The sequence below is a fragment of the Lytechinus variegatus genome, chromosome 4, assembly GCF_018143015.1.
Source record: "Lytechinus variegatus isolate NC3 chromosome 4, Lvar_3.0, whole genome shotgun sequence".
NCBI classification, from domain to species: domain Eukaryota; kingdom Metazoa; phylum Echinodermata; class Echinoidea; order Temnopleuroida; family Toxopneustidae; genus Lytechinus; species Lytechinus variegatus.
This window is the reverse complement of record NC_054743.1, coordinates 30,490,086-30,511,477: the sequence shown is the minus strand read 5'-3', so window position 1 is coordinate 30,511,477 and position 21,392 is coordinate 30,490,086. Positions and strand designations below refer to the sequence as shown.

Below are 21,392 nucleotides of genomic sequence, written 5' to 3'. Positions count from 1 at the left end.
CTATTTTAAAACAAGTCCCTCCTGCTCGGAGTGAACGAGTCGCTCCCTCACACATATTCAAAAATATTTTGACTAACCTGCCTTTCTTTTTGATCGGTTGCTTTGCTCCTTCACATACCCTAACAATTTTTTTCTCCTCTACATTTTCTTCTGCTTGGTCACTTCGCTCCCTCTGACATATTCCCAAAATATATTGGCCCCTGCATTTTTCATATATCCCTAAATAATTTTCTGCTCTGTCGCTTCGCTCCCTTGCACATTTCACAAAAATGTTTTGCCCCCTCCCCCTGCATTTTTTTTTTCTGCAGACATCCATGTCCAGTCCAAACTCTCTATCTCTTTCTCAAATACCTTGGACTGATGGGGAGGGGGGGGGGGTTGCTTTGGATATGAGAGTGACTGAACAGTTGAAAATCAGTGAAATATTTGGCTTTTTTTCTTTTGTTAGTATTATCTGTGCGAGTGTATCTTACAAACAGTTTATACCAATTTCATTATATAAGACATACAAGTATTCTGAGAAATACCAACAGAAACAAGTGGAATGCCTCTGGCCTTCTCTCGCCTGCATTACGCGATTCGATATAGAGTAGTACTGACTTTGAAAACAGCTAGTACATAATTATTCACAAAAGAATACTATGTCCATTGACCCAAGATGATTTTTGACCATGATCATATGACCTAAGACATGTGCAAAACAATTATTTATACTTGATTACCTTATGTCTATGTTTCATGAACTACATGTGTAGATCCATACACTTTCTAAGTTAAAATGCAAATTCAACAAATATACCCAACACAGCAAATTTCATTGACCCTAAATGACCTTTGATTTTGGTCATGTGTCCAGAAACAAGCACAAAATATTCAGGAATACATGGTTACTCTAATGTCCCATGAACTAGATCTATAAACTTTAAAGTTATGACAATTCCACCAATACCCCCCCCCCTCCACATTATCAAAGTTCATTGTCCCTACATGACCTTTGACCTAGATCATGTTATATGAAACTTGCACAAGATGTTCAGGGATACTTAATTGATCTTAGTCTAAGTTACATGAACTAGATCTCTAAAATGACAGTTATGACAATTCCTCAAGTACGCCAACATGGTCAAAGTTCGTTGACCAAAGTGACCTTTGACCTTGGTCAAGTGACCTGAAATTCAGGCAGGATCTTCAGTTATACACTATCACCCTTATGTCCAAGTTTCATGAACTAGGTCCATACACTCTAGAAGTTATGATATTTCAAATACTTAACCTTGGTTAAGATTTTGATATTGATTCCCCCAACATAGTCCAAGTTCATTGACCCTAAATGACCTTTGACCTTGGTCATGTGACCTGACACTCAGGCAGGATGTTCAGTAAGACTTGATTACCTTTACATGTATGTCCGAGTTTCATGTGCTAAGTCTATATATTTTCTACGTTATGATGACTTATGATTTCAAAACTCTAACCTTGGTAAAGATTTTAATGTTGACGACTCCGCCGTCATTGGAAAAGCGACGCCTATAGTCTCACTCTGCTATGCCGGCGAGGCAAAACCCCAGATTCTTCCTTATTGTCCAAATCCTTAAAAAAAATTATGGTAATTATGGCTCTTTCTATATTACCGTCATTCTTAATTCATCTTTTTTTTTCTATATCAACAGCTCATTCTTAATTGTCACCTTGCTCTATCCTGTTCTATTCTTCAGTCAGCTTGCCATCATTCCTTCTTTTCACAAACTTTTTTATCTTCTGCCATTCTAAGTCAGAATGAATATACTGTAAGACATCATTCGCAACACATTCCTATTTAATGAATTCACTTTTGTTACATGCCCAGTGATAAACTATTTCAAATAATCAGAATGCACACAGTGTAAATTATTTGTTGTAAAGTTGTGCAAATTATGTTTGTCCAAACTTAACAGCAAGTACATGTGATCTACACTACAGGATTTCTGTGTGGTCTTCGGCCTCTTCAAGTTTTTAATAACAGTCCATTATTGGTGTTAACTTCCACTTTACTCCTCTTGGACTTTCTGGTATTGAGTAGTAGTGGTCCTCGAGAAATGAAGGTGCTGAAGACTTTGGTACAGGTGTCTTTGCAGTATCTGGGAGGGTGTTTGCAAAATCGAAATTCTTTCCAGGAATTCCTTGGTTTGGGTCATTTCTGTACGAGACAAATTAGAAAAAAGAAACATTTAAGAAAAAAAGATATCAAACAAAAGGGAAGGTGGTTATTTTCAAGATGGCGTCCAAGATGGCCGTCACTCAGTATCCACCATAGAATCCCATTTAGTTCGATTTTCATGGTCTATGGGGTAAACAAAATTGTTGATACAGGCTAGAGTGAATCATACATGTAATCCTTCCAATGTGATTGGCAAATCCAAGATGGCGCCCAAAATGGCTACCATAGGTTAAAAATCCACAATTCATCTAATTTGCTTTTATTTGGTTCTTATTCAATGGTTTTAAGGGTGAAGTAGTACATTGGAACAAGTTACAAGGTCTGGTGTGTCCAAAAATCCAAGATGGTGTCCAAAATCCAAAGATGATCGATGGCTTCCCAAAATGGAGTTTAAAATGGCTGTTGAAAAATAAATTGGACATAGTTCTTTCATATCCACCTGGGACATAATGATTTTGGTTTCTAGACCAGGTTTCCAATGGTCAAATAAGACATTGGGATAAGTTAAAAGGACAGTCGGTTCAAAAATCCAAGATGACTTCCAAAAATGGATTATAAATATTGCTGTTGCTACTTTAAAACAAGTGGAATGCCTCTAGCCGTCTCACCTGCATCACGGGATTCAACATAGCAGCAGTGCTGACTTTGAAAACTACTTAACTCGCACAAGAAGTTCAGTGATACTTGGTTACTCTTATTTCCACATTTTATGAACTAGACCAATACACTTACAGAGATAGGATGGTAATTCAACAAATACCCCAAGGTTGCCAAAATTCACTGACCTAACATGACCTTTGACCTTGAACATGTGACCTGAAACTTGCACAGGATATTCAGTGATACTTGATTACTCTTATGTCCAAGTTTCAAAAGTCAGATCAATAAACTTGCAAAGTTATGATGGTAATTCAACAGATACCCCCATTATGGCCAAAGTTCATTGACCTTTGACCTTGTTAATGTGACCTAAAATGCGCACAGGATGTTCAGTGATACTTGATTACTCTTATGTCCAAGTTTTATGAACTAGACCAACATACTTTCAAAGTTATGATGGTAATTCAACAAATACCCCTAATTCGGCCAAAGTTTATTGACCCTAAATGACATTTGACCTTGATCATGTAACCTGAAACTTGCACAGGATGTTGAGTGATACTTAATTACTATTATGTCCACGTTTCATGTATCAGATCCAAAAACTTTTAAAGTTTTGATTGTAATTCAACAGATGCCCCCAACTCGGCCAAAGTTCATTGACCTTAAATGACCTTTGACCTTGGTCATGTGACGTGAAACTCATGCAGGATGTTTGGCGATACTTGATTAACCTTATGTCCAAGTTTAATGATCTAGGTCCATATATTTCCTAAGTTATGATGACATTTCAAAAACTTAACCTCAGGTTAAGATTTTGATGTTGATTCCTCCACATGGTCTAAGTTCATTGACCCTAAATGACCTTTGACCTTGGTCATGTGACATGAAATTCTAATAGGATGTTCAGTAATACTTGATCAACCTTTCAAAAACTTAACCTCAGGTTAAGATTTGATATAGATGCCGCCGCCGCCGTCGGAAAAGCGGCGCCTACAGTCTCACTCTGCTATGCAGGTGAGACAAAAACGACAGTTTGCTCAATATCTAGAAATATGATTTTTCTGTGTCTATAACATGGTTAGATGGGTCAAATAATACATTGGGACAAGATACAAGGAAAGTCAGTGGTCTGTAATGTGCAAAAATCTGAGATGGATTCCAAAAATTAATTCTGAAACTGCTACTATTACTGAAAGCAGACATAGCTCATTTCATTTTGCCCTGGGAGTTGTGACTGTGATGTCTAAACCACTGGTTTCAATGGTCAAATAAAGTAATAGGATAAGTTACAAGGACAGTCAGTGGTCTGGTATGTCCAAAAATAGAAGATGGCTTCCAAAAACCGATCCTACAAAAAAGGCTACTGATATTTAAAGCGGACATAGCTCATTTCATTTTGGCCTGGGATATGTGATTTTGTCTAAACCACTGGTTTCAAGGGTCAATTAATACATTAGGGCAAGTTACAAGTACATTTTGTGGCCTGGGTTGTCAAAAAATCTAAATTGGCTTAAAAAAATTATTCTAAATTGACTGTTGTTACTTAAAGCAGACATTCATATCGGCCTGGGAGATGCGATTTTAGTGTCTGATTTCAAGGTTCAAAATAATACATTAGGACAAGTTATAAGAACATAATCTGGTCTGGTATGACCAAAAATCCAATATGGCTTCTAAAAATTGATTCTAAAGTGGCTGCTGATACTTAAATGTGACATAGCTCATTTTATATCCACCGGTGATGTATGATTTTGGTGTCTAAACTATGGTTTCAAGGGTCAATTTATATAGGACAAGTTACAATGACACTCATTGGTCTAGTATGTTCAAAATTCCCAGATGGCTTCTAAACATGGAGTGCAAAATGTCTGATGTTACCTTTTTTTTTAAGAAAAGGACATAGTTTGTTCAATATCTGTCTGGGGAATATGAGTTTGGTGTCTAAACTATGGTTTAAAGGGTCAAGTAATACACCAGGGTTAGTTACAAGACCAGTCAGTTGTCTGTATGTTAAAATCCAAGACGACTTTAAAAAAAAAGTGGTGTAAATTGACTGTTTTTACTTAAAAGTATAAATAGTTTATTAGAATTACACCTCGGAGGTATGATTTTGCCGTCTACACTAGAATTTTAAGGGTCAATTCGTGCATTGCGTTAAGATGAAAGGACAGTAAGGTGTCAGGTATGTCCAAAAAAAGAAGATGGCTTTTAAATAGGGGTATTAAATGACTGTTGTTACTTAAAAATGAATAAAGAACATTACAAATACACCTTGAGTGTATTATATTCGTGTCTACGCTAGGGTTTTAAGGGTTGAAAATACTTTGGGACTGGTTACCATGAATGCAGTTATCTACATGTACTTTCCTTCTAAAAGTTGGCTTCAAAAATGGGTTCTAGATGAAAAAATTAAAATCCATAATTTATTGTTCAAAATAGACATGAAATGAAATACTCAGAAAATTTGCTTTGCCCAATTGATCATGGGCCCGGCAGCCACTATCCCTTTAATCGTTGAACGCCAAACAGGGTAGCTTGAACCCCCGACCTCCCAGTTGTGAAATAGGCGCTCTACCAACTGAGCCAACACACTGGTGTTGATGCTCATCAGGGCCGTCACCAGCTTTTTTCTAGGGGGGGGGGGGTGCTTTTTATGAAAAAAAAAACAAAAACACAAAAACAACGTATTAACTCAATTTCATGCAGTTATATAGCCCGCCGGCCCGAATGGATATAGAAAGTACATACTGGTCAACATGCCTATTGTTCCTCAATGCAGTTTCGGTGTCTGTGTGTCTTTTTCTTTCTTTTTTTTTGGGTTCTGAAGGGGGGTGCGTTCGCGCCCTCCGCACCCCCCCCCCTGGCGACGGCCCTGCTCATAGTTCATACAATATCCACCTGTGAGAAATAATCTTGGTGCCTGCACTTATATGCATGGGGATAAGTTGTTTCATGAGTTGGTAAACATACCCATTTTGATGAAAGCTTAGAATCCACCATGAGTTTTGAAACAAATGGAATGCCTTTGGCGGTCTCAACTGCATCACGCGATTCTATATAGAAGCAGTGCCGACTTTGAAAACTACTATAACTCGCACAAGATGTTCAGTGATACTTGGTCACTATTATTTCCACGTTTTATGAACTAGACCAATACACTTAGAGATAGGATGGTAATTCAACAAATACCCCCAACGTGTCCAAAGTTCATTGACCTCACATGACCTTTGACCTTGAACATGTGACCTGAAACTTGCACAGGATATTCAGTGATACTGGATTACTCTTATGTCCAAGTTTCAAAAGTCAGATCCATAAACTTTCAAAGTTATGATGGTAATTCAACAGATACCCCCATTATGGCCAAGGTTCATTGACCTTTGACCTTGGTCATGTGACCTAAAATGCGCACAGGATGTTCAGTGATACTTGATTACTCTTATGTCCAAGTTTTATGAACTAGACAAACATACTTTCAAAGTTATGATGGTAATTCAACAAATACCCCCAATTTGGCCAAAGTTCAATGATCCTAAATGACCTTTGACCTTGATCATGTGACCTGAAACTTGCACAGGATGTTCAGTGATACTTGATCACTATTATGTCCACTTTTCATGTATCAGATCCAAAAACTTTTAAAGTTTTGATTGTAATTCAACAGATGCCCCCAAATCGGCCAAAGTTCATTGACCCTAAATGACCTTTGACCTTGGTCATGTGACGTGAAACTCGTGCAGGATGTTTGGTGATACTTGATTAACCTTATGTCCAAGTTTAATGAACTAGGTCCATATATTTTCTAAGTTATGATGTCATTTCAAAAATTTAACCTTAGGTTAAGATTTGATGTTGACGCCGTCGCCGCTGCCGTCGGAATAGCGGCGCCTTTAGTCTCACTCTGTTATGCAGGTGAGACAAAAATGAAATATTTACCATCCTTGTTACTTGTCCAAATATATTATTTGACCCTTTATACCAAATTTAGACACCAACATTATTTCTTATAGATAGATTATGTACAACTCTGACCATTGAGAGATATGAGTCGTTTTAGATGTCTTTTTTGAAAACCATCTTAGATTTTTTATGCAAACTGGACAACTGCATATCAATGTGACCAGTCTAAACGCATAATTTTAAACATGAAACTTTAGTGTGGACACCGAAATCATATCTCCTTGGTGGATTTAAATGGACTATATCCTTTTTTTAAGTAACAGTAGTCATTTTAGACTCTGATTTTTGGAAGTCATCTCAGATTTTCGACATACTGGATGACCACAGACTGTCCTTGTACCTAATTTTCTGACTTTTAATACCATGGTAAAGACATAAAACCTTGGAGGATATTACATGACCTATGTCCATTTGTAAATGCCAGCGGCTAATATTATCTTTAAGGCCACCATGGAGTTAAAGACATAATTGTCCATCCATCATCCTTGTAACATATTCTTATGTATTGTTTATGTTTAACCCTATCTAGGCCGGGGTATTTTGGGAGTTCATATGGCCGGGGGGCGCGTTTCCGTTTTACACCCTGGCGAAGGCATTTTCCGGAAAAGTAGCCAAAAAGCGACTAGTGAAGAGTCTACGTCTACGTTTGTTTACATTATCAGCTGGGCGCGCGATCCAAAGTCCGCACCGAAGTTATCCGCAGAACATGCGGTACTTGCAAATGCAGCTGAGCTTATACTTTCCAGGTTCAATACGAATGTTTGCCTTGATCATTTGCCTTGCCGATTTGCTTATGTCTGTCTTTCTCTCTATCTGTCTATATATCTATCTCTCAAATTCTATCTCTATCTATCTATGTAACTGCAGTATCTATCTATCTAATAATCTTCTCTGTCTCTCTCATTCTTTATCTAACATCTATCTATCTCAAATTCTCTATCTCTCTCTATCTATCAATCCATCTGTCTGTCTTTCTCTATTTCTCTCTACCTACCTATGTAACTACAGTATCTATCTGTTAATTTGTCGCTCTTCTCTCTCATTCTTGATCTACATGTATCTGACATCTATCTATCTCTCAAATTCTCTATCTATCTCTCTATCCATCTATCTATCATTCTGTCTGTCTTTCTCTATTTCTCTCTATCTATATTTATCTATTTTTTAACTAGAGTATCTATCTGTTAATTTGTTAATAATCTTCTCTGTCTCTCTCATTCTTTAATCATCTATTTGATATCTCTCTCTCTCTCTATCTATCCATCTGCCTGTCTTTCTCTTATTCTCTCTATCTATTTATATATCTATTTTTTAACTTATCTATCTGTTAATTTGTTAATATTTTTTTGTCTCTCTCCCTCTTTATCTATCTAACATCTATCTATCTCTCATCTATCTATCTATCCATCTGTCTGTCTTTCTCTATTTCTCTCTATCTATATATCTATCTATGTATCTATCTATATCTGTTAATTTGTCTATCTTCTCCGTCTTTCTCATTCTTTATCTTTCTATCTATCTAACATCTATCTATCTATCTGTCTCTCAAATTCTCTATCTCTCTCCTTCTCGAGCATCTGTCTGTCTTTTTCTCTCTCTCTCTCTATCTATCTCTCTCTCTCCCTCTCCCCCTCTCCCTCTATATATCGACCTCTCTGTCTCTCCCCCTCTCTCTATTTATCTATCTATCCATCATCTCTCCCTCTTCCTCTCTCTTTCTATCTATCTATCCACCTCTCTCTCTCTCTATTTCTATCTATCTATCGATCTATCTATCTATCTATCTTGTCTCTATCTATTTATCAGTCTTCTATATCTATCTTTCGGCAGCTTCTAAGTGTATCAATCCATCAAACTTCACTTTGTCTTTCCATTATAAGTATCTGTTTATTTTGATTTTGTCTGTCATTCTATTCATTTAGTTAATAATTTATTTTTAGAAAAAAAAAACTATCATAAACAACGCGACTGCAAAAGCATGTTCGGATTTCACTCCTACTGCCGCTCTCTCTGTACATGAAGTGCCGAGGAACTCTGTGCTCTGATGAGTAACTGTGCATGCATGCGGTGGTGGACTCGCCTGTGTCGCACGCTGCATGCAACCAGCGACGTGTGTTAAGGCCCTAAACCGTAAATTGCACCTAAACCGCAAATCGCCGCCTAAGCTTGTAGAAAAAAAGTATTTTTGAAACGAAGGACCTTGGATGAGTGGTTTCACTCCCCTGGTAACATTTAGTATTAAAGTTTGAAAATTTTTGAAAATAAGCTACTATTACTACTACTACTACCACTACTACTACTACTACTCCTACTCCTATACTACTACTACTACTACTACTACTACTACTACTACTACTACTACTACTACTCCTACTCCTACTACTACTCCTACTACTACTACTACTAAAACTACTACTACTACTACTCTTACTGCTACTACTACTACTACTCTTACTGCTACTACTACTTCTACTACTGCTACTCCTACTACTACTACTACTCCTACTCCTACTACTACTCCTACTACTACTACTACTACTACTACTACTACTACTACTACTACTACTACTACTACTAATACTACTACTATTACTCTTACTGCTACTACTACTTCTACTACTGCTACTCCTCCTACTACTACTACTACTACTACTACTACTCCTACTCCTACTACTACTCCTACTACTACTACTACTACTACTACTACTAAAACTACTACTACTCTTACTGCTACTACTACTACTACTACTACTAATACTACTACTACTACTACTCTTACTGCTACTACTACTTCTACTACTGCTACTCCTACTACTACTACTACTACTACTACTACTACTACTACTCCTACTCCTACTACTACTCCTACTATACTACTACTAAAACTACTACTACTACTACTACTACTACTACTACTACTACTACTCCTACTCCTACTCCTACTCCTACTCCTACTCCTACTACTACTACTGCTACTACTAAAACTACTACTACTACTACTACTACTACTACTACTACTACTACTACTACTACTACTACTACTACTAATACTACTACTACTACTACTACTACTCTTACTGCTACTACTACTTCTACTACTGCTACTCCTACTACTACTACTGCTACTCCTACTACTACTACTACTACTACTACTACTACTCCTACTCCTACTACTACTCCTACTACTACTACTACTACTACTACTACTACTACTACTACTACTACTAAAACTACTACTACTCTTACTGCTACTACTACTACTACTACTACTACTAATACTACTACTACTACTACTACTCTTACTGCTACTACTACTTCTACTACTGCTACTCCTACTCCTACTACTACTACTACTACTACTACTACTACTACTACTACTACTACTACTACTACTACTACTGCTACTACTACTCCTACTCCTACTACTACTCCTACTATACTACTACTACTACTACTACTCCTACTCCTACTACTACTACTACTACTACTACTACTACTACTACTACTACTCCTACTCCTACTACTACTACTACTAAAACTACTACTACTCTTACTGCTACTACTACTTCTACTACTGCTACTCCTACTACTACTACTACTACTATTTCGTACTGATTATGACTATAATAATATGAGTACATGGCTTCATTACCCTCGTAACATTTTGTATTAAAGTTTTAAAAAGATTATAATAAATATTTAAAAAATTATTTATAGCGATTCTTTCTTTATTTTCCGCCTTTCATTTCTTCCCTTTTCCTTTTCCTTTGCTTAAACCTACAGGCGTTAGATTATACTAGGGGAGAATTAGGGATACACAAAAAAACACCAAAAAAAAACAAAAAAAAAAAAAAACGGCACTATGTACAGCCCAAGTTGCCCAACTCCCACCATAACCAAGAGTCCAAAACCAACAAACAAGAAGAACAATAATGATAGCCTTTTAGGGCCCCATGGGAGACCAACTTTATGTTGAATGAGCACCCTGGTAAAATATTTAAATAAATAAACAAATAAATATATCAACAAAGGGATCAACAACAACATTTCTCATAAAAATGAGATCAGCGCCCTAGTTCTAATTCCTCACTCTTCAACCTCTATCCTTCTGCGATTTATGTTTGCCGCCCTCTGTGTTCACGCCTCTTACGCGCACACGGTCCTTGTTAATATTCTACATGCTTAGGCGGCAATTTGCGGTTTAGGTGCAATTTGCGGTTTAGGGCCTTAACAGTCGTCTGTTAGTAGTAGTAGTAGTAGTAGTAGTAGTAGGAGTAGCAGTATAGTAGAAGTAGTAGTAGCAGTAAGAGTAGTAGTAGTAGTAGTAGTAGTTTTAGTAGTAGTAGTAGGAGTAGTAGTAGGAGGAGTAGTAGTAGTAGTAGTAGTAGTAGTAGTAGGAGGAGTAGCAGTAGTAGAAGTAGTAGTAGCAGTAAGAGTAGTAGTAGTAGTTTTAGTAGTAGTAGTAGTAGTAGTATAGTAGGAGTAGGAGTAGTAGTAGTAGGAGTAGTAGTAGGAGTAGGAGGAGTAGTAGTAGTAGTAGTAGTAGTAGTAGTAGTAGTAGTAGTATAGTAGTAGTAGTAGTAGTAGTAGTAGTAGTAGTAGTAGTAGTAGTTTTAGTAGTAGTAGTAGTAGTAGTAGTAGTAGTAGTAGTAGTAGTAGTAGGAGTAGAAGTAGTAGTAGCAGTAAGAGTAGTAGTAGTAGCAGTAAGAGTAGTAGTAGTAGTAGTAGTAGTTTTAGTAGTAGTAGTAGTAGTTTAGTAGTAGTAGTAGTAGTAGTAGTAGTAGTAGTAGTAGTAGTATAGGAGTAGTAGTAGGAGTAGTAGTAGTAGTAGTAGTAGTAGTAGTAGTATAGTAGGAGTAGTAGTAGGAGTAGGGAGTAGTAGTAGTAGTAGTAGTAGTAGTAGTAGTAGTAGTAGGAGTAGCAGTAGGAGTAGGAGTAGTAGTAGTAGTAGAAGTAGTAGTAGCAGTAAGAGTAGCAGTAGTAGAAGTAGTAGTAGCAGTAAGAGTAGTAGTAGTAGCAGTAAGAGTAGTAGTAGTAGTAGTTTTAGTAGTAGTAGTAGTAGGAGTAGTAGTAGTAGGAGTAGGAGGAGTAGGAGGGTAGTAGTAGTAGTAGTAGTAGTAGTAGTATAGGAGTAGTAGTAGCAGTAAGAGTAGTAGTAGTAGTAGTAGTTTTAGTAGTAGTAGTAGTAGTAGTAGTATAGTAGGAGTAGGAGTAGTAGTAGTAGGAGTAGGAGGAGTAGGAGGAGTAGTAGTAGTAGTAGTAGTAGTAGTAGTAGTAGTAGTAGTAGTAGTAGTATAGAAGTAGTAGTAGCAGTAATAGTAGTAGTAGTAGTAGTAGTTTTAGTAGTAGTAGTAGTAGTAGTAGTAGTATAGTAGGAGTAGAAGTAGTAGTAGCAGTAAGAGTAGTAGTAGTAGCAGTAAGAGTAGTAGTAGTAGTTTTAGTAGTAGTAGTAGTAGTAGTAGTAGTAGTAGTAGTAGTAGTAGTAGTAGTAGTATAGGAGTAGGAGTAGTAGTAGTAGTAGTAGTAGTAGTAGTAGTAGTAGTAGTAGTAGTAGTAGTAGTAGGAGTAGTAGTAGTAGTAGTGGTAGTAGTAGTAGTAATAGTAGCTTATTTAAAAAAAAAATCAAACTTTAATACTAAATGTTACCAGGGGAGTGAAACCACTCATCCAAGGTCCTTCGTTTCAAAAATACTTTTTTTCTACAAGCTTAGGCGGCGATTTGCGGTTTAGGTGCAATTTGCGGTTTAGGGCCTTAACAGACGTGTGTAGACTCTTCACTAGTCGCTTTTTGGCTACTTTTCCGGAAAATGCCTTCGCCAGGGTGTAAAACGGAAACGCGCGGCGGGGGGGGGGGGGGCATGATCTCGGCCGTGGACCGTGCGATCGCGCCGAAAATTGGCACGCGGGGTTGCCTGGGACATAATCCCGGGGGGGGGGGGCACTTACATTGACGAGTGGATACCATGCACGACCAAAAAAACACGTAAAAAGGATGTCTTTTTCACGATAGGGCACGTTACGTACGTAACGTGATAAGGGTGTCAAAAACACAAAAATAATGAAAAAAGGGTATCTATTTCGCTAGGAAATTTACGTGTTTAGGGTCGAATTTGCGGGGATGATAAAACAAAATTAATTTGTTTTATAAAGGATATCCTTTTTGCTCCAACACTTCGTGTTTAGAGTCCGATTTGCGCGAGGTGTAGAAGTAAAGCCGAAGACCGAAGGACCTGTAACAATAAGACATTCCTGTACTTGTTTAGGGGTTCATTTCAGGGAATATTTGCCAAGAGTATCGTTTTGTTTCCAATACTTGTTAAGAGTAGGGTTTCACACGCCAATACTTGTTAAGGGGTGCATTTTCAGAATATGGAAATTACATGTTTAGGGTGCTTTTCGAAACCCCATGGTCGTGCATGGTATCCTCTCGTGAATGGAAGTGGCCCCCTCAGGGACATAATCTACTAGATTGTCTAGTAATTTATTTCATCCGAATCGCTATTAAGCGATAATGCTAATTTATGCGTAATTAGTATGCGAAATCATACTTTTTCCTCTAACTCCTTAAATAAAGCTCCAAATTTACTAATTTTTGGTATAGAAACTCTTTGTGGTGTTCTTAGCAAGTGTACATGGAAACAAGTGGAATGCCTCTGGCCGTCTCACCTGCATCACGCGGTTCAATATAGCAGCAGTGCTGACTTTGAATACTACTCTAACTCGCACAAGATGTACAGTGATACATGGTTACTCTTATGTCCACTTTTTATGAACTAGACCAATAAACTTACAGAGATATGATGGTTCTTCAACAAAAAACCCCAACATGGCCAAAGTTGAGTGACCTTACATGACCTTTGACCTTGATCATGTGACCTGAAACTCGAACAGGATGTTCAGTGATACCTGATTACTCTTATGTACAAGTTTCATGAATCAGGTCCATAAACTTTCAAATTTATGATGGTAATTCAACAGATACACCCAATTCGGCCAAAGTTAATTGACCTTTGACCTTGGTCATGTGACCTGAAACGCACACAGGATGTTCAGTGATACTTGATTACTCTAATGTCCAAGTTTAATGAACTAGACCAATAAACTTTTAAAGTTATGATGGTAATTCAACAGATACCCCGATTCGGCCAAAGTTCATTGACCCTAAATGACCTTTGACCTTAATCATGAGACCTGAAACTTGCTCAAAACTTTCAGTGATGCTTGATTACTATTAGGTCTAAGTTTCATGAATCAGATCCATAAACTTTCAAAGTTATGATGGGAATTCAACAGATATCCCCAATTCGGCCAAAGTTCATTGACCCTAAATGACCTTTGACCTTGGTCATGTGACGTGAAACTCATGCAGGATGTTTAGTGATACTTGATTAACCTTATGTCCAAGTTTCATGAACTAGGTCTATATATTTTCTAAGTTATGATGACATTTCAAAAACTTAACCTCAGGTTAAGATTTCGATGTTGAATCCTCCAACATGGTCTAAGTTCATTGACCCTAAATGACCTTTGACCTTGGTCATGTGACATGAAACTCTAATAGGATGTTCAGTAATACTTGATCAACCTTATGGCCAAGTTTCATGAACTAGGTCCATATACTTTCTAAGTTATGACGTCATTTCAAAAACTTAACCTCAGGTTAAGATTTGATGTTGACGCCGCCGCCGGCGTCGGAAAAGCGGCGCCTATAGTCTCACTTTGCTTCGCAGGTGAGACAAAAATTGCGATATCAAATAATTTTCTTATGTATTTTATTGTTTTTTGCAATTTCTTATGTATTTTTCTTTTTGACCTTTCGTTTTTCATTGTTTTTTCAATGAAATTTATTGGGGACTCTTCTGTGATCATAAAAAGCAGAAAATAAATACATTTAGACCAGCAAAACTAAAAATAATCATACATTTATGAATTTTGCTTGAAAACACAATTTGCATTGACTTTGTACACGAAATCACGTTTTTGAGCAATTTTTGGTCCGACATGCACTTACAAAATGTTACGTAATTTCGGAACCACGTACCCGGGTGACTTAAAGTTGGTCTCAAAAGTTGCGCAAGACTTGAAAGTAAAAAGTCAGCGAGCGGCACGGTCAAAAAATTTTGCACAGCGAAAATATTGCGCGATTTGTTGAGGGGGAGGGGCCTCCGAGACCCCCCCCCCCCGCCTAGATAGGGATAACCCATTTAACAATGGTATAGGCACAAAAATCATATTCCGGATATTGAACAAACTATGACATTGGGTTTTTTTTAAGTAGCAACAGCATTTCTTACTCCTTGGATTTTTGAACATACCTGACCACTGAGTGTTGTCCCAATGTATTATTTGACCATTGAAACCATGATCTAGACAACAAAATCATATTCGCGCCTAATACTAATTTGTTATTATTATTAGCTCACAAGCTTCAGATGAAAATTTTACAATTTTTAGAACTTTTTAAACTCAAACACAATTGAATAGGTTTACAGGATTTTATTAGTCATGATTTTAATGCATGTATTTCACATTGTAACAACTAAAGGGAAACTGTTTTTTATGCCAACATTTTACTCATTTTTATTAAGATTTCTTATGTGGTGGAAGATGTGTTATTTTACAAACTGCGTCATTCTCCAAATTTTAAGTAAGCGTTCTCAGAATTGAGCAGGACGGTTTCTTGGGACGGGCGACCACTCACCCCCCCCCTTGGTTCTTCTTCTTTTTTTTTATCTGTATGCTTAATGAGTGCAAGGTGTCAGGGGTGACTGCTGGGTTGGTGGGTGCAGTTGTTTGATTTAACGTGCTTATGGTTGTTTGGATGAATGAGGAGTGTGCTATGAATGTAAATGTTTTTTTTTTTTTGTAAGAGATTGTTTGTCGGCCCTATTAATGTAGTGAGGTTAGCTGACCCTAAGTTCCGCCTGAGCGATGGATTTGAATAACCAATTCCATTGCCCAGGTTGAATGGTGTTGTAGAGGATTGGCATTCCCTGGCTGGAGCTGTGCATTGAACTTGACTGCTCGCTCGTCCCCAGACACACTCCTGTCTTTAGTTCTTTTGTTACTTGCTTAAATCTACGTTTTTATTGTTTGAATTTGAGTGGCGATGTTTTTGAGTGGCGATGTTTGTCAATAAGCATTCTTCCACCACCACCATCTTTCAGTCTTCTATTTGTTCTTTTGTTAAGTTGCATTATATTTTCTTAATCATTTCAAGTTTTGATGTTTTTAAATCAGCTATTTATACATGTATATACCTGTAAATTGTACACAATACAGCCTTTTGGCTGCAACGTGCAATGATTTCGAATAAAATCTTTTCAATTCAATTCATCTCACATGTAGATATGATATCAGCTATGTCCATTTTAATCATACAGCCATTTTAAACTCAATTTTTGGAAGATATCTTGGATTTTTGGACACACAAGACCACTGACTGTCCTTGTAACTTGTCCCGATGTACTACTTCAATACTTAAACCATTGCACAGAATTGAATTTAGAATTAAAGCCACTGAAGTAATAGATGAATTAGATTTTTTAGCCTACGGCAGCCATTTTGGGCGCCATCTTGGATTTCCTGGTACCTTGGAGTGCTAATATTCACTCTAACTTCTATCAATAAATTTGTTTACCCACTGAACCATGGAATATGAACATGAATAGGATTCTAGAGTGGATAATGAGAGAACTATATCCATTTTCAGTGAATGGCGGCCACCTTGGACACCCTCTTGAAAATAAGTACTTTCCCAGATGTAGATTTTGGTAGATTTTTAGTACTTTATTCCTGAGGTCAAATACTGCCAGAAACAGTTGAAAAATCATTTGTTGCAATTTGTTCCAAGTCAAACCATATATTGACCCGTTTACAAATCAAAGGGAGATAATATGGAGTACCGGGTATATTTCTTTATAACACATATATGATATGGATCTACTGTACCTACTTAAGACGAGGCGGGAAATCAAATATGGTTGGGGCAGCATCCTGTCTAAGACGAATCGTTTGCCCAGTCCAGTCAAAGCAAGCATCTTCAAAATAATCAGAACAGAGTACAGAGCTCTTGGAGGAATTCAATGAAGCTTGCTTCATATTGACCATCCATACTATGTTACAGTACCGGTACAGTCCAAAAGCTGAATGGAAATCTGCAGAAAATGTAAACACATGTCATAAAATCAATTACTCATGAGAAAACTCTAGGCCTACTCAGCAGTGGCCCATTTCTCAACAACTGGACAAGTTAGTCATATATCTTTATCTACCAAACACAGAGATAGTTCCAATCTTACCCAGAAGGATTAACTTGAATCCATTGATATCATTATATCAATACTATCAGTAGAAGGTACATAAGCCTAAGTCACATAATAGCATATAATTTTCAAAAAGTAAACTTATGATAAAACTTACAATTATTGTGATGAATCTGGAAATACATCCAATCAAAATAATAGCAGAGGCAAAATAGAAGGGGGTGAATATAAAAATGGTATTTCTATTTGAAAAAAAATCAATTCATTTGATCACCTCCTAGTGTTTTATCATGTTGACCTGAGCATCCATGATTACAACTCATGCAGAAATTGTAACAAGCAGAACCAAACAGAATCAGTTTGCCACACTCAAATTAATTTGCATTGTTTATTTGTTACATGGGTCAGTCCATGTCATATCAACCAATGCTTGTCACCCAACCCACTTCGATTTTCTTTAAACTCGCACAAAATGTTGCCCCAAGTGTCTGACGGAAAAATCTGAAATATTTTGCCCCAAGGTCAAATGGTTGCTAAGATACGGCCTCCCATAGCAACCAATGCGCGCACAACAAAATTATTTTAAATAAAATTGCCTATTTTTGATTGACTACTGCAGCAAAGTTTGATTGATAGCAGTCTTTATTTTCAGTAAATTGGAAGAACTTTTTGGTCTAAACATGCAGAGTATACTGTAGCGCGGACCTGTCAACCGGATTTCGCACACGAGGTCTCCGAAAATGGCGTTAAGCATCCGTGTCAATGATTTCAGAAGCATGTTTGGAGGCTCATAAATCCAAAACTAAATTAGCTTAGAACCAAATATTGTGCACATTAATGTACTTTCAGATACTCAACAGATTTACAAAAAATTGACCAAAGAGTATGTGTCGTTTTCCTGTAGGGCGCCGTCAAAGTTGGATTTTTTCAAAAGATGCCAAGTTCAAGGTCACGGATCGCCTCCCGTCCCATCGAGGAGGGGGACCAATTTCTGTGTTTTGATAGACATTTACCCATATTTTCAAGTGTTACTTGAGAAATTTTGCTAACGGAATGTTTAGGGGCTGATTTGCGCATTCCAAAATGGTCGTAAACACCCTAAAATTGATGTTAATGACAATATATGCTTTTCAACAATTTTCAAATTGTGATAACTCAAAGATGAAGAGCCCAAAGACATTGATATCTTCTGTGACGATAGTCTGTAATTAGTATTAAAAGAATATATCTTCAGAAATAGTTTTTATTGTTGGCAAGGACCTTGAAAACACACCTAAAATTCAATAAAAACAGTAAATTTGCTAATTTTCCAGAATCATAATGGCATTCAAATGGTGTTTACATTGACTTTCAAATGGGTGTCATTTCAATACAAAGGGTGAGCTTAAGCCAAAACTTGAAAGACATGTTCAACTTTTGGTCTACTTTGGTTGCTATGGGAGGCCGTATCTTAGCAACCGACCTTCTGGCAAAATATTTCAGATTTTTCCGTCAGACACTTGGGGCAACATTTGGTGCGAGTTTAAAGAAAATCAAAGAGGGTCGGGTGACAAATTGTCTGAAAATTGGTTGATTTGACGTGGATTGACCCACATACCTATCCCATTTATTATTACAAAAAATGCTTAGAATGACCATTTTTCGGGTCGGAATCTCAACAATTTTTAGCTCGCGCTTTGCGTTCTCACTATTGAAATATGTACTGTCCTCTAGGGTGAACAGTCCTTAACAGGTCCCTTTTCGATAATGCTCGAACACTTACTTAAAACAATTCTGCTCATGCTTGGCATTTTTAGTAATTATCTAGTCACATATGCATCTTGTTGGATCACAAACAGTACCCAGAATGTTGAATTTTCAGGACAAAATACATGAAATTCAAAAAAGAAAGAAAAAAATATTGGCTCGCACTTTATATAGGGCCTATGAGATTATTTCATATTGATGTTATTTTATAAGAATAATGCTAAGAAGTGACTGATCAGGGAAAATACAGATAATTTTGGGCCCCTTCCCGGGCCATCATCCCCTATTGGCGAAAGTCGGATCCACCCTTGTGACACACACACACAGAAGAAATGGTGCCCCCTGGCCCTGCCACTGAAAAAGCAAGGATCCCCAGTGCCCCCCCCCCCGGAAAAATATCCTAGCTACGCCACTAGACTGATTTCTTCATCCCAAACCATTACAAGATTATTTCTATCCAGGATGTAAATCAATTCTAGAGAGGCATCATTCTGGGAGTCTTACCTCTGGCCGGGCAGCGAATATTTTTTCTGCATATGGAAACGCTATGGAATATGAATAATTCATACGTTGATTAAAAAAAATGAAGTGCGCAGGCGCATGGACTTGGCAATAGTTCTCTAGCTTTATCAATTTGTACATGAACAAATGGACGAGCACACTCTTGTACATAAATTAATGGACTCCATCGCATCCTCCCCGCTTTCTCAAAGTTTTGATTTCTCTCCCTTCCTCTCTCTAATAGCTGGCTTGGTCACATTTGTCCTACGGCCGGCGTACGGCAGTACGGTGAGTCGAAAGCAGCAGTTTCTTTAATTAGGTGATCTGTCAATCGACAATAATAATGCCGTTTTTACATTATATATTAAGATCTAGGCCGGAATATCTTCAGCCTGTATAATTCATTACCATTTCAGATGTGCAGAAAAGACAAATCACCCTCCCCGGCCCCATGCTGTACTGACAACAGTACATAAACTTGAATACACGGGACTAGCATTGTTTTTGCAAATGCAAGTTTGGTAACGATTAACGAATTCGCGAATTTCCCTTTTTTAACGTAATTTTTGAGTCGAAAACATTTAAGCTGAACTTACGAAATCAATGTCCATCCCAATCCTAGCGATTAGAGCAGTTGTATGCAGCTCATGTAGGCATGAATAATGTGAAATCTAAGCTAAGACAAGTTCACCAACTCGTCAACAACTACGTGACCGGCCCGACCGGAGCTTTAGTACAGCTAGCTAGCTGCAGGCGCTGGCAATCAGCGACCCATAGCAGACAGAGGAGACAAAATTTTTTGTGTGTTTTGACACAAAATCATTTCGTCGACGGAATGATTTCGCAACGGAACGAAATGAATAGACAGAGACAAAATTTTTTTGTGTTTTGACACAAAATCATTTCGTCGACAGGATATCGCATCTGAACGAAATGAATAGACAGAGGAGACGAAATTTTTTTGTGTTTTGGCACAAAATCATTTTGTCCACGGAATAGATATCGCATCGGAACGAAATGAATAGACAGGGGAGACGAAAATTTTTTTTGTGTTTTGACACAAAATCATTTCGTCGACAGAATAAATTTTGCATCGGGACGAAATGAATTTTGTGGACGAAATTGATTAAGGGTGACACAGAATAAATTTCGTATACGAAATCACACTGCATCATGACGAAATGATTTTCGTTTGAGTGAAAAAACAAAGTGTGCATACAGAATTTTCCATTGGACACTTAGGGCGCCATTTCGTTAGATCAAAATTCATTTTGTACATACGAAATAAATTTTGTGGACGCAATTACATTTCGTCTCAACGAAAATTGATTTCGTCGGACAAAATTAATTTTATGTGACAAAAAATAAATTTCGTATACGAAATAAAACAGCGTCATGACAAAATGATTTTCATATGAACAAAAACAAATTTTGTGTACGGAATGGCGTGAATTGGACGGAATTAAACATCGGACATTTGGTGCGCCATTTCGTTTGATCAAAATTCATTTCGTATGGCACGCCAAATAAAGTTTCTGGACGTAATTACATTTTGTCTAGACAAAATTTATTTCGTGCATTTCGTCAAGACGAAATTAATTTTATGTGACAAAAAATAAATTTCGTATACAAAATAAAACAGCGTCATGACGAAATGATTTTCGTCTGAATAAAAACATATTTTGTGTACGAAATGACTTGATTTGGACGAAATATACTGGCGGACACTTGGCGCCCCATAATCGCCACGTAAAGGATACGATGCACAAAACAGACGTATGATCTCTTAACAGTTTCCTATTAAAAAAAAAAGGTTATCTTTCTCCGCCTTCCAGCAGATATGTCAAGTGCCTCGCGATTCACGAATCGATCACCACATGCACGGCCAACGCGCGTCATTGAACTTGGGATATCCTATTGGAAAGGTGAATGCCGACTCCCTCTGCCTCGTATTACAACAATTATTGGTAATCCAATATGTGATTATAATCATGATAATAGTAACATCTCAGGCTCCACTCATTGCAGACTTTTCCCCATCAAAACTCTCTTTTTTATACTGTTGTTCATACTTCCATACTCTTCATTCTTACTCACACGACCTGCCCGGCTCTCTTACT

At 37.4% G+C, this 21,392-nt stretch overlaps 1 long non-coding RNA gene across 2 annotated transcripts; it reads right to left on the bottom strand.

Annotated features, from left to right (window-relative positions):
* Positions 1-1,986: 1,986 nt before the first annotated feature.
* Positions 1,987-20,060, bottom strand: LOC121413818. 2 transcript variants are annotated; one of them, XR_005969776.1, is made up of 3 exons: positions 19,869-20,060; positions 16,712-16,917; positions 1,987-2,176 (listed from the first exon to the last, which is right to left on the bottom strand). It is a non-coding gene; the product is annotated as an uncharacterized LOC121413818 (long non-coding RNA). The 2 variants fall into 2 exon arrangements; XR_005969775.1 differs by having other exon boundaries at positions 16,716-16,917; positions 19,869-20,051.
* Between the last annotated feature and the right edge of the window lie 1,332 nt (positions 20,061-21,392).